The 13,971-nt window shown below is 41.4% G+C and overlaps 1 long non-coding RNA gene across 1 annotated transcript; it reads left to right on the top strand.

The window, feature by feature from the left end:
- The first annotated feature begins 623 nt into the window (after positions 1–623).
- Positions 624–3,236, top strand: LOC133152029 (uncharacterized). Its single transcript, XR_009714034.1, has 3 exons — positions 624–1,680; positions 2,717–2,821; positions 3,099–3,236. It is a non-coding gene; the product is annotated as an uncharacterized LOC133152029 (long non-coding RNA).
- The last annotated feature ends 10,735 nt before the right edge of the window (positions 3,237–13,971 follow it).

The raw sequence follows: 13,971 nt of genomic DNA on the forward strand, positions 1-13,971 counted from the left end.
TGTTCCAGGACAGTGGCAAATTGTTTAGATTTCAGTATGATTTATCCAAAAAGAAGTACTTGATAGAGAAATAATCAGTCCTGGAAGATATGGTTGCTAATATAAAAGCTGCCATGTTACAACCTATACTTTCTGCTTGTCCCAACAGGGGTTACCACAGCAAACCACCCACATGATTTGCTTGGCACAGTTTGGAGTTTGAAAGTGAACCACCATTTTTTTAACCGGGCTTGAGACCAGTAGTGGCTGGGAATCAAACTTGTGCCACCTGCAGAGCATGCAAAATTTACTACAGTACAGGTAATTATTATTATTATCATTATTATTATTATTATAAATTCTCACACACATTCATTTTGAATTTTCATGTAATTTGCTCAAAGAGCATCCACTTGACAATGCAGCGTCACCGGGTTTCACTCATGGCATTCATCAACCTATGTAGAACAGAAGGTCACTTCTTCTCACTTCATCGCCTGAGTAATGCACTTAGCCTAAAAGACACTTTTCCACTGAGACCCCCCCCCCCCCCCCCCCCCCAGGCACACACATCCACACGATCCATTGCACTTGTTCTCTCTTAGGCTGACGTGTAGTGGATATTCATACCGTCCCACTGTCATTTGGTTCTGCTGATTTGGCAGAAAAGCATCTGGGTTCACAGAGTCAGCTGGCACCACACTTAATGGCCAAAGAGAGAGTTTGCAAATGCACACTCACACACACTAAATGGTCGTGTTGTGTATGTCTCAACTTGGCCCCCCCAGCAGTTCTCGGTCCACAAGGAGCCGTGCTCTGAAATGTGGAGCCGTGCGATGACAGGCCGATCGGCGACGGACAATGTGCCGTAATTTGTGAGGGGCCAAGCCCTGAGAGGAATGATGGGTCATTAAGAGGAAGACACTGAGAGACACCATGGGGGCCACTGGTGTGTACTGACAAGCCAACAAACCCCATTCTGGTCTCTTATAACACACAGACAAACACACACACGCACACACACACGCACACACACACACACACACACACGAAAGCTCATTGTGGTCTATGCAAGCAATTCAGCACATGATACAACTGCACATACAGGTATGTATGTGTCTTCCAACGGTGGTCCAAAATGGTCAAACATATTTTTTAGTATGACTGTTTTGATACCAGACATGCAGTTAATTAGTTAATGATTGTTTTCTGAAAACCTATTAGCGGAAGCTGGGTTGTGAGTGAGAAGCTACTGTGAGTTAGAAGGTCAAGGTTATGTAAGGTCACAAAACGCTCAGGTTTTGATTACATTAGGGACTGTGTAGTGACTGTACGCACCGTATAAATCTTTCATGAACATTCAGCTTCTTTCAACTTCAACATTTGATAAATTAGAAAGATAACACTTCATTGTTCTAATTCACCCAATGTCTGTACGCGTGCCGTACGAGAGGATTCAAAGTCTAGGATTAAAATACTTTGCGCTTTGTCGGCTATTTCCACAGCCAGAATACAATTTGTATGGCATAAAAAAGATAAATTGTGTGGTTGAAATCCAAAACGTATGATAAGAATTATTTGACCCTGTGGAAAATATCAAATGTTTTCCTTTTCCTTTATATTTCCTCTCGCGAGCCTTTTCATCTTCTTCACCACATTTCTACTGGGACCCAAAACCACACACAGGACCAAATCCTCAAGGTACGTACCACATCGACTCTGTTCCCACAGAAAAGCCTCATATCAGCCCACGTCTGCACATCCCTCCCTTCCATCTCCTTCGCGGCCAGTAAATCACCAAAACTCACTCCTGGGCCTGTAAAATCTGCGGAGTCTCGGACTAATTGATAACGTTACAATGTGAACCGGTTCATAGTGGTACTAAATTGGAAACACCGGTGGGAGGAAGCCAGGGGGCTGCTGGTAGTTAAGAGAAGCTGCATGGGAAAGTTTGGGAGTAGAGAGAGCAGAGGCTGATCAGCAGGGGGATGTTGGGAGGAGGGATGCGTCGGAATAACAACGAGAGGGAAAGTGGCAGGGACATGAAGACAAAGTACAGACAACAGGGAAGAATATGTCAGGCATCTCAGACCTAATGTTCACTTTCGTGGTAGAGTCCGAATGATTGTAACCATTTGTGATTGTCATAAAAGTAGCACACTAAAAATGAATACCACTAACTGGTTGTAAAAAGGGCCAATAACAAGTGTGTCGAGACGAGGGGACATTTGGGAAAAACATCCCGTCAATCATCTGTTAGCTCTTTTCGGCGCAGCACAGCGCTTTTATTGTTTGGCTACACAAGAGGAAAAACTTATTCGAAACAGCTTCAAGTATGATTAAATGCAGTTCTTCACCGCTAGAAAATACAGACAGACACAATAATAAACATCATTTTCAATAATCCCTCCAATGGTGTCACAACTGACCGTTCCAATCTTAACTGGTTACACTGGTTCTCTGCAACAAATCAGATCATTTTATAATCTGACTGCAGATTGATGTCGGATATCTGTGAAAACAACAAAAACAAAGCAACAGAACACAGACAATTTGATACATATATGATATCATTCAAGGATGGTGCATTTTAAAATGGAACCAACGTGTATCTATCGCAGGCTGACCCATGTCAGCCATTGAATTTCATTTTATAATAAATATGTCACACATCGGCTGAAGAGAAGAATGATTGATGTTGATTTACAGGTATGTGAACATTGTGTCAAATCTGCAGATAGGAGAGAAGCAGATAGAGAATGGGAGCTGAGGAAGATGAGGAGGGAGCCACGCTTTGATCTTGCCGCTTGTCTGCCATGCTGTTTCCTTTCAAGGTTTCCTGGTAAGTTTCAGTAGACACCAGCAGGTCCTCTCTCAGGGATCAGACGCTAATGGATCAGTTAAAGGGGCCAATTCTTTATGGCTGGGCTAAGTGTTATCATGTGGGGTTAAAGACACTGACCATGGAGCAAACTCTTGTCAGATAGCTGCTCCTCTGGGGAATAATAGCCAAAGTCAGATTATTGAGCGAAAGGGGCTTTCGTTATGTTTTATTTTGCGTCATCTATCTTACTTGGGATGGATTGATCGCTTAGATTTTGCTCCTATCTTCTCCGCAGTCACACATCAGGAGAAATTCTCTCCGACGCTCCCCGGGTGCTTTTGGAACCCATTTGTCAAGCGGGCAAGACAGAAAGCGGTCGATGGATTCCAGAGGTTGAGGTGATCCCTTCCATACAGCGTTTCATCCGTGGGACTTGTCAGGGGCGTTGGGGGGGGGGGGGGGGGGGGGATAGGGGGGTCTGCTTCAAATACGACACAGGGCCTGCCAGATAAGGATCACAAAGACACAGACATGGCTCCTAAAGTGATCACTCCGCCTGTGTTTTTGTATCACCAGTGATCCGAGGGCTGGATTGGCAGCTCGTAGACCCCCTCTAATTGAATGTGATAGATTCAGTCATTACGTTAATTGGCAGCTGGTTTTGATCACTGCGACTTGTTGCACCCACTCGGAGCGTTTATGGCATCATTTTTCTTGTCCAAAGTCAAAAGATCAGTGACCCTACATGAGTTCATGAAAACATGCCCCAACGGTCAGTTTATGGAGCAAAAGCAAAATCAAATGTGTTCTATAGTCAGAGGAGAACCAAAAAAAGACGGAGTCAGTTTGTTTCTCGTCAGACTTGAGCCCTCCTCCAAGAAAGGGAATAAAGCAAGATGCTCCATATTTGTTTATTTGCCCGACCACATTGCGACGAGCAGCAGTTTCTGCAATTAGCATGTGCGCTTTGAGAAGAATGAAGCCAAAGATAGAATAATCTGTTAAAGAGAATAGGCTCTATTGACATTAGCCGGAGCAAGAAATATTCCTTGTGCTTCTTCAACTGTCACTTATTAAATCTTACAAACGTCAGCTTAGAGTTGAACATTAGTCATATAGAAGAAGGGACCAATCGTAAACTAGCCAATAACACATGTTTCAAATTGGCCAATGGTTATAGATTGGTTTACAAGGCTGGCCGCTTATCAGCCTGGTGGCGTTTTCCCCCCGTTTTGATAAAGCACCGGGGAGTTGTGGGTCAATTAGTTCACCGCAGCCAAAATTCCTGCAGACAGCCAATTAAAGCGGTTGGCCCCAAGTCATGCCGCCCATTCTTCCTGTTGACGGCTCATGCTGTAAAATTTGAATCTAGTGCTATTTATTAGAAGAATCCTTTGAGGAGTTTAGTTCTGAAACGTTGGCAGATTTGGCCAATCTTTTTGTGCCAGGAAGAAAATATATATAAACAAAATCAAACGTTGGTAAATTGGAAGCAGGCTGCCAGCAAAGGCACGCAGATGATTGGACTGTCGGTCAAAGCGGTGCCGAGTGCAGACGATGCAAGAGCTTTTCTGGGACTCAATTTTCCCAAAGAACCCCCCCCCCCCCCCTTCCAACACTCCCCACCTTTGCTTCTAAGCACCAATGAAAATCAGGCTTACTGTCACTTTTATTATTTAGCCAGCCAGAATTGTTGGTTTGACGATGAGATAAGAATGCAACGTGACAGTAAACACTGTTCCATTGTGGGATGTTGGTTTGGGAATTACAAAACTTAGCTGAGTCATGGCCTATGTGTGCGTGTGTGTGTGTGCGTCTCGGCATGCATGATTATATAAGCCAGGATGCAAGTTTCTTTGTTTGCTTTTTTAAGCATTGAAGTCATAACAAGGAAAGGACAATTTGCTAATTGATCTTCAACAGTGGTTCTCCACAAGTGTCACTCTGTCACCTTTTCTTATTGTCGCTGAGTAGTAAGCCACTTATATAGTAAATTGTAACTACTTTTAAGAAAATGGTTTTAATGAAACTACATGTTCACCATGCCTGACAGAAGCTGAGGACGAACATGACAACCGTTTGTACAAAAATGTATGTACGGTGGTCAAATTAGATTTCACAATTGCCCAAGACACAGCCGCAAAATTTTATTTCTCTTACCTCCTTTATTTTAATACTACCTATCCATGACCCTGTACTGTAGCTAATCTGCCATAAAAGGCCTAAAGACACAGCAGAAATCAGCTGATCCATGCTTACAGGCACATGGAGAGGCACCCCTGGAGAAGCGCCCCCGCTTTAAAGCCAAAGCCAAATTATCCCATGGAGCCAGTGTCATTTGAAAGGCCAACAGTAGAAGATGCTGGCCCCCGATAAAGGACACATGTGTTCCATCACACTTAATTAAAGTGGGGTTTCCTGCACACGCACAAAACAAGCCTGCAGCAACATGACAAAACAAACAGATTTGAGGACATGACAACTGGATAATGTAATAGGAAAGTTTATATTGTCACATGGAAATTATTTCTCCCGAGGGATGTTTATTGAATGTTTTCTTTTTAAAGAAAATAACTTTACTTAAAGTATATCGCAGGATGTATTTCTTTTTTCCATTTAAAGTGGATACATTTGAAAATATGTCCTGAGTAAGGAAGCACACCATGATGTTGGCTTTCCAAACCATCCAAAATTTGATTACTTTGGCAAAAACCTCAAACAATATGTCAGCAAGCATGTCACTTACAATCATGTTCCCTTTTTCAGAAAGAAATAGGCACTTTCTAAAATCGTGAGTACTTTCTACGAGAACTTTACACATTTAACATTAATTTTGTGTTATAGTGCATAACGTCATTTAAAGCAAACATAGCGAGGAAATGTATAATCCTGCGTATTAACTTTACCATCGTCTTGCGCTGCATTTAGCATTTGCAGTTTCACTTTTACAAGGATCTTCACATTAGGGGGGCACTGAACGCTGTTTTTTTTCTGACTGCCTTCTTTTAAGATTAAATCATGAGGACATGTTAAGTCATTCCTTGACTTTGGAGACATGACATCTCTGGAAAAGTACAAACCAGGTCAAAGATGGAGCTCATTAAAGGTTTGCATACAACCACAATTTCCCGGCAAGGAGGGGAATAAAGAAGAAACAAATTTGGTCAAAAAAGCCAGACACCCATGGAGGCGGACGCTCGGCCTTTTAAGTGACCGCTGGAGATGACAGACAAAGAAAGTTTTGTACAGATTGACTCGCCTGTCCGCCACAGTTTATCTCAGCAAAATTGTAGCGTTATCTTCAATGGCTTTCAACAAGCATCACAAGGAAAGGGACCACAAAATAGTGCTTGCTGTACTTTTCTTATGATGTTAAATTGAATCCATGTTTTTTTACTCGGTCTTATACAAGGCGCCCATTCTTTTCATTACCAAAGTGATATAAAACACATCATTTGGATGATGACCCTCCCTACAGAGTACAAAGAACTTTCCAGCATCCACAACCGACATTTAGCCAGGCACAACTTTGGGAACTATTTGTCTCATTAGGTGCATGTTGTATCCAATTAAACTAAGGCAGGGACACGCCTAGACGAGCAAATTACAGAGTTAATATTGTGAGCTTTAATTAGACTTTACTAGCTAACCAACATTTGGAGGATTTTATTTATTTACTTTCCACAAAACTGCGACATTTACACAGCCCAGAACGGGGCCGTCACTCCACTTGCAGGACTTGTTTTTCTCCGTCACATCATGATGCAATTTGAGTATTTTTAATCACCGTTTTAGCAGTTACGACGCGGCTGTCCCATTTCCTGCTACAAAAGTGTGTAGCGCCATTAGCGCGAGCAATTCCACTCAGCAGGCCTCCGGTCGTGCGTGTGATCGAGCGAGAAGAAAATAACCCTCACAATGGAAAACCTGAGCTAATGTCCTCCATTGTCCCACCTTGATGTAGTTCTTTCTGTGACTGCACAATCTTTAGATACATTGTGGGAAAGTTCTCTGAGATTTGTTGTCTTCACTAATGTGTGTGTGTTTATGTAAGTTCACACCAAGTTCTCAGGTGTGTTCAGTATCATGGAATCTCATATGGATTGCAGGGTTGCATGATGCTCCCTTAAGGTTCCAAAATGGGTCTGGAAAAGGTTTTGCAAGGTCAGTGGTGAGTCATGGAACTGATGGCGGACCACTCAAGATAGTTTGCTACTGTGTCAGTATTACACTGGGACGTGAAGGTCAGGCCTTTTTAAAAGTGTCTGCAAAAACCCTCACATGTATTCACACAGCACAACCTCGAGTATCTTATTAATCGTGTCATATTGACGGCCTTATGTGTGACAACACGGGAGTGATTCTCTGCATATTTCATCCCATTGCAAAAGTCAAACAAACAAAGTCACACAGCAGGGCAGATATTGAAAATGTGCACCGAGGGTGTAAAAGGTAAAAAATATCAAATTCTTATCCGGTGTCAGTGTAACCAGGGCAGGGTGATGTCTGATAAAATAGATCAAAATTACATTATTTTCTTTTATAGCCCACTGAAAACACAGCCCAAAGGTATGCTATTTGGCACAGAGCAGGCCGTAATATGTCCAAGAATTGTTACCATGTGGCTTGACTGCAGGGAATGCGTCTCTCTTAAAAAAAAAAAAAAACCTCAAAGTCACAACGATGCAAGTAAAATTTATAAGCAACTTTTCTTGCACTAATTCTGCCCCGGGACCTTGAATACATCGCGCTATTTAGAAAAATTTGGGGTCACAAAATTGTTTGGGTGACCCCAAACTTTTGAACGGTAGTGTAAATATTATTATAATAAAATATTATGAATTAAATATTATAAATTGTATCTTATATTTGTATAAGATTATATATAATCTATGAATATAAATATACTTATATATTATAAGATTTTTTACACAGAAGATTATATATATAATCTATAAATAATTATCTAAATAATCACCCAAACAATTTTGTGACCCCAAACTTTTGAACGGTAGTGTATATATATATATATAGATATATATACGGATATATATCTATATATATATATGAGCTCGGTTTAACCTTTGGTACTTACTTTAACGTAAATAATTTGGTATTTATTAAAAGCTGCAGCACAATACAACAATACGAAATTAATGTAAATTACAAACAAACTCACAAGGAGCCAATTTAATGAAACATGACATTTGAGCAGCCACAACCTTTGGCCATGACTGTAGTTGATTTTCCAATTTTTCTGGTTCAAGCAATATAAAAACATACATGCACGCATACATGCACACGCACACATTCACACAATGTTCACTCTCTCTGCTTGAATGGGAAAATGTTTTTCCTGTGCTACACCGTTCTAATTGTCCTCCTGTACACAGTTTCAGCCCCCATTATGCTATTATGAGATTACAATGTCAATGCTCTCGGCATAGTGACAATTACAGTAAGTGGCAGTAATTTCCAGCAATAAATGGGCTCTTTGTTTACAATATACAGTATTACTAGAGCCTGTCATGGGTTAAATGCAAAATATATATCCATAAAGATAAATAAATTCATATATTCAGTGTGTGCGTAAGCCCGTGGTGTACGAAACTTGAGTCCCTGTTTAGCGGTGTGAAGCATGGGGGAAAGTGGAAGGGGGGGGGAAGGGGCTCAGTGCCTCCTTGACCTGTCACTGTTGATGATGTGTGCATGGGAGTGAGCACGAGAGTATGTGAGAATCCGGCAGACATCTACGGGGGGACGGGGACCCCCTCCACCTCCTCCGCCGATATTCTCTCAAGCCACCGCCCCTCCCTGTGGCTCGTCTCCCCCCTTGTCCCGGCGCCCCGGTTTGAGAGAGAAAGCTGTTGTTAATAAAAAGTTTTCAAAGAATGGGATGAAAAGGGAGGTGAAATTGAGCGGCCCTGGCTGTATTATTCCTTCTCTGTATGGGTTCTGGCCTCTCGCGGTCTTTCCGACGCTCTCGGACCAGGAGGGGGTCGCCGGCTCGGTGACCATTACTGCCCCGAGGCCAAAGCAAATGATTTGCCTCTCTGAGGCTTCAAAGGGGAGCAATTACACTTAAGTAACCAAATGAATAGATAGCCCAGCTTGGCAGCAGTTTGGGGGAAACACTGGAGGCCTTTGAGGGGAGAGGCACCACACCTCAGGAGTAATATGTAACAGCTCGCATCACACCGGAGGGAAAAAAATAAGAAGAAAATAAACAGGGGAATATTCTGCCACCGACTTCAGACGAAGAAAAAGGTGCTGAAACCTGCCCTGGCAAAAACTGCTAACATCATTTACAGTGGTTTCTCAAAGCACTGAAAAGGAATTTTTTGGTGACATTTACAAAAATCAACCACTTAAATTGAAAAAAATAGCTTCCTCTTAGAAAATGTTGGTAATAGAATTTGTATTACTATTTTGAACTGCAGCCATAATGGTAACCAGGTAAACAATTTATTGGTAGGTTTAACTTATCTGTAAAGGTACTTTACACCCAGTGTAAAAATTTAAGCTAATGTTATAGGTATAATAAATAACCCATCATTTGCTCGATCCATTTTGGATGCAGCACTGTCTTAGCTATTTAACCCAATTTGGGTTACTTTTTACCCAGCAGTTTACAGTTTAACTCTTATACTGGTAATAAAAGTGCAAAAACTTTGACAACGACTGACGGCAGGTGTGGTGACACTGGAGTCTTACCGCTTCCAATGGGAGTCCTCAAAATCACCAAGTTGCTGTGTATATTCTTCCTCTCTTCATGTTTTTCAACACTTAAAGCCCCTTGCCGAGGCTGCTCGGAAACAAAGAAAAGGCAATACACATTGTTTTTCTGTGACCCACCGCCTCCCATTTTTTAATGTAAAAAGTATATTCTATGTTCACCAACATTTTTTAAGACTTGAAGGGAGTTTATAACAAGGATATTTTCGTGTAGATGGATACCAATTGTCCATCTTTGATATAAGGTAGGCCGTGATTCTGCAGGTGTAGCACCATTGCAAGCATTTTGTGAGATATTTAAAATCACCTTGCTTGCTTTGGTTTGTGCTGCTCTGTGCACGCACACACACACACACACACTCACTCACGGTCGACGACTTGAAAGGAGCTCCATTGAGTGAAGTGGAGACTGGGAGTTGGGTAGGGCAGCTCACCTGTGGAGAGGAGTCTATAGCAACATAGAAGGCCCAACAGCTGCCAGGGTTGTAAGTCGAGGCACCTAGCGGAGACACAGAATGGGAAATGCAAGGCTCTCTTTCAATGCACTGCCACTTAGTAACAGAAGGCATGTGCCAAACTTGCAGAATGAGAATGAAAACTCCCCCTTCAGAGTTCACTAAATATCAGCAGTGACTCTCTTTTTATCTACTCCATGGCTTCTTTCTCTTTGCTCCCCCCGTACGTTAGTCTATTATAATTCCTCCATAAAAGAACAATGAGTGAGTGAAAGACCCCCAAACCACAGAGATATACCAACAATCGGTGGGGAGAGGGCAAGGGAGGGGGGGGGGGGCGGCTGAAGTGTGGAAGCCATCAATTATGGAGGGCCTAAAGTTAACATCCCAGCAGGATAGTTGCATTAGAATGCAGATATAGGCAGGCTACGGGCAGCAGATGCCAAGCGGAGCGGTCAAAAGAGCAGCCAGCGCTCACGAGAGGACATATGCTATGTGGGAAACTCTCACCACGGCACCTTCACTTAAATTTTATACTAGCATAGAAAATTCAATTGAGTGATGATTAAGGGAGCACCTCAAAAGAGCCATTTTCTGGAATTGCGGCTTCAAAACCGTCCCGAAATAATGGCTTTCACGAGTGTCTGGAAGTCGCTCCATTGTCATGGATACGGGATTTGCCCGTGCAACAAGTGAGCCCGTCGGCCACAGTCGGGTCCAAAAGACACGGGATTCCTCCGCGTCAGTTTCCTAACAGGATTTTCTCCACTCGCCACATCTCCCTATTCTGCACGCTCAGCAAGCCCTCTGGGTTTCCTCACACTGCTAATTTACACCAGCCTGGAGGCTATCTTCACAGCCGCAACAGTGCAATTGTATTTTCAGGCTCATTAAGCAATAGCACGCAAAAAAGGAAGTTTGACACCCCCATCTTCGACTTTCATGCAGGATGGGAAGATGAAGGCAGAGGTGGTGGACTAAAGTGGGATTAAAAATGTGCTGAATTCTGCTCATGAGGAGGCTCCATCGGGTTGTTTGGCTTTACCGTGTGAGGAAGCTGAGCAGGAGAAGGAGGAGGGGGAGGAGGAGGAAGAGGGTGGCTGCTTCCAATCCTCTGAGAACCAATGCGGCTGCTCCGTTGCAATCCTTTTCAGAAGCAAGCCATGCTTGTTTATTTGAAAGAGACCCGCTTTTTTAACTTCCCACCCACGCCATTGTTCCCTTTCGCATGGGGAACACTTTGAAATTGTAATCTCACGATATTCAAACACACACATTTGTTTTGAGCTTCAGGGCCTGCAATAACGTTATCGCTATAAGACGAGTGCTGCCCATTCATTGCACCATTGTGTCAGCACTTCCACTCTCAGGAAACGTTTTATGATGGTTCAACCGTCAGCACGTTTAAATTGAATGAAGTTGAATTATTGGTCACATGATTCCTTTTATTTATTTTTTCATACGGATGTAATGATTTAAAAAAATGAATCTGGGATTGTTGTGATTTATTATTTTGATGTCTCCCTTCAGAGCCACAAAAAGAACAAGAATAACAGTTTCATTAAAACCAGATGTAGTAGACATTATTTTTTTAAATGCTTTTATTCATCTCAAGGACTTAAACTGAATTTTATAGAACATTAAAATGTGGTTGAAATGTTTCACGTAGGGGTCACCATTGTGGTGCCCGTGGGCACCAGGAAGTGATTTCAAGAAAGACACCATCATGTGATTGATCAAGATGGAGTGCATTCATCGATTTAGCACTGTAGCTGTGATTGCTTTATAACTTTTGATAAAACAACTTTTTTTTTTTTTTTCTGGTTTTGACCCTTTCAAGATTTCATGGTATGAAAATGAAAAATTGATGCTGCTGCCGTGTTTCTCGTTATATGTACTGCAACACACCTTTGGACTCTGAGCAAATAAAATTGCAGTAGCCTTGGGTTCGGAAATGTGACCACAGTGTGCACACAGCCACTTAAATGTCCTGCAGTCCTCTGCCTAATTTGACAATTCACATTGTTTGTCAAATCTGCTGCGCCCAAGAAAAACCAGCCAATTGGTTTGACACGAGAGATTCTTAATTTGCGTTGACAAGTATGTTGCTTGGGATTTTGAATATGTATTCTAAAGACAGAATCAGGTACTAAGCTTTAAATGCTAATTGTTTCACAATAGGCTTTTAGAGCATATCACAACAGGACACTTGGAGTCTCTTTCCTTTTATATGTTCCAAAAAAACATCAGCTTGATTCTCAGCCAGGCATAAATATTTCTAATTTTTGAGGTTGTGGTTTTTAGTGGTTTTAAAACCTGGACTGAAGCAATTCTCATCCAGTTTGTATCTAGTTGTGGGAAATAAAAGTTCATTATATTGTTACATTCTAGTCGCGCAACCTGAAGTTGGGCTCCTTTTCACCTCATATGAACGGAAGGAGAACAAAAATGAAAATGAATGAGACTTTTGAGTAACTCATATTCACAACTGAGCTCAACTCACAGCGCACGTTTGGCCTGCGGATTCCATATCAAAATAGGAAATAGTTTATTTATTTATTTATTTATTTATTTATTTATTTATTTATTTATTTATTTATTTATTTATTTATTTATTTATTTATTTATTTATTTATTTATTTATTTATTTATTTATTTATTTATTTATTAAATATTTATTTATTTATAAATATTTATTTATTCATTCTCTGTAAATAAATTTAGTTCAGTGAAGTCAACATGTTTATGTTTAATGTTTCATGAAACATGAAATGTTGAAGTGGTAAAGACACACATTCTGTCTGATTCATGACTTACTGCCCTTAAATTTGAACCTTTCCAATATTGTTAAAGATGTTATTGTTTTTTGTAAAGTATCTCTTTTTGGGTGCTTCTCTTGTATTTCATGTCAGCAAATGCTGAAAGCATGCTTTATGAAGTGACCAGTGAGCGCATTTGAATGGTTTTCCATGTATGACGTCAACAGAAGGGAACATGCTTCCTGTCATGCCTGCACTGACCTTGATGGATAAATCTGCTTTCAAACTCACTAACATCTTCTGACATGGCTCACTCCACTGCACACTGTTGCACGAACGCATTTGGGGTACATAATGCAGAAGAGAGTAAACTAAAGGGAAAGAGAGAAGAGACATGTGCTGCTTATATGACTGGCTGTACCTGCATGGACCGCAGATGAAACCCTGCCTGAGTCTTCTAGCAGATAGAAGGGTGCCCACAGAGACGTAAACCCAAACCATGTGGGTAACGAACGAGGCGCCAGTGTGTGGAGACAGACTTTGTCAAATAGGACGGGACACGCATGAGGATTTACTCAGGTTGAGTCACCAATCAAAAGCTGTGCCATACCTGAGGGGCTATTACATCATCAACCACCCAATGCAGCTTTTCAAAGTCATTTCAACTATGTATGGGAATATTTGGTCAAGTGAAGTACAATTCATACATAACTCATTTTACCAGTTGTAATTGTTTTGTGGATACACATTATACGTATAGTGACATGTTAGGATGCTTTAAACAATATACTCAGAATCCATTGCGTAATAATTACTCAATGATGACAAATTGCTCAATTTACCATCAAATAGAAAGTTTAAAATGACGTTCGTCAACCACAACAGCAAGCATGATTGTGATTTGACGTAATGGATTAGATGTTGTTGCTATTGACGTTTATGTTATTTAATGATGAAATGTGTGTTTAGACTTAACTCTACAACATGAGTTTTAAACTAGCAAATGTGTGGGATGAGAAACCCTTCTCTCTGCAGGATGAAATATTTGGGGGACAATTGCTTCAGTGGAGTTGCACGGTCGAGTCCTTTCTCCCCGAGGTGTCTTCCTTTGAGATCCAGCCAAGCCTGGCGCCTGCAACACTCAACTTGTCTGGCTTATTAAATAGTTGGAGTTGGAGAAAGAAAAAAAAGGCCTGTTGCTTCTCAGGCGAGGCCATTG

The sequence above is a fragment of the Syngnathus typhle genome, linkage group LG3 (genome assembly GCF_033458585.1).
Source record: "Syngnathus typhle isolate RoL2023-S1 ecotype Sweden linkage group LG3, RoL_Styp_1.0, whole genome shotgun sequence".
NCBI classification, from domain to species: domain Eukaryota; kingdom Metazoa; phylum Chordata; class Actinopteri; order Syngnathiformes; family Syngnathidae; genus Syngnathus; species Syngnathus typhle.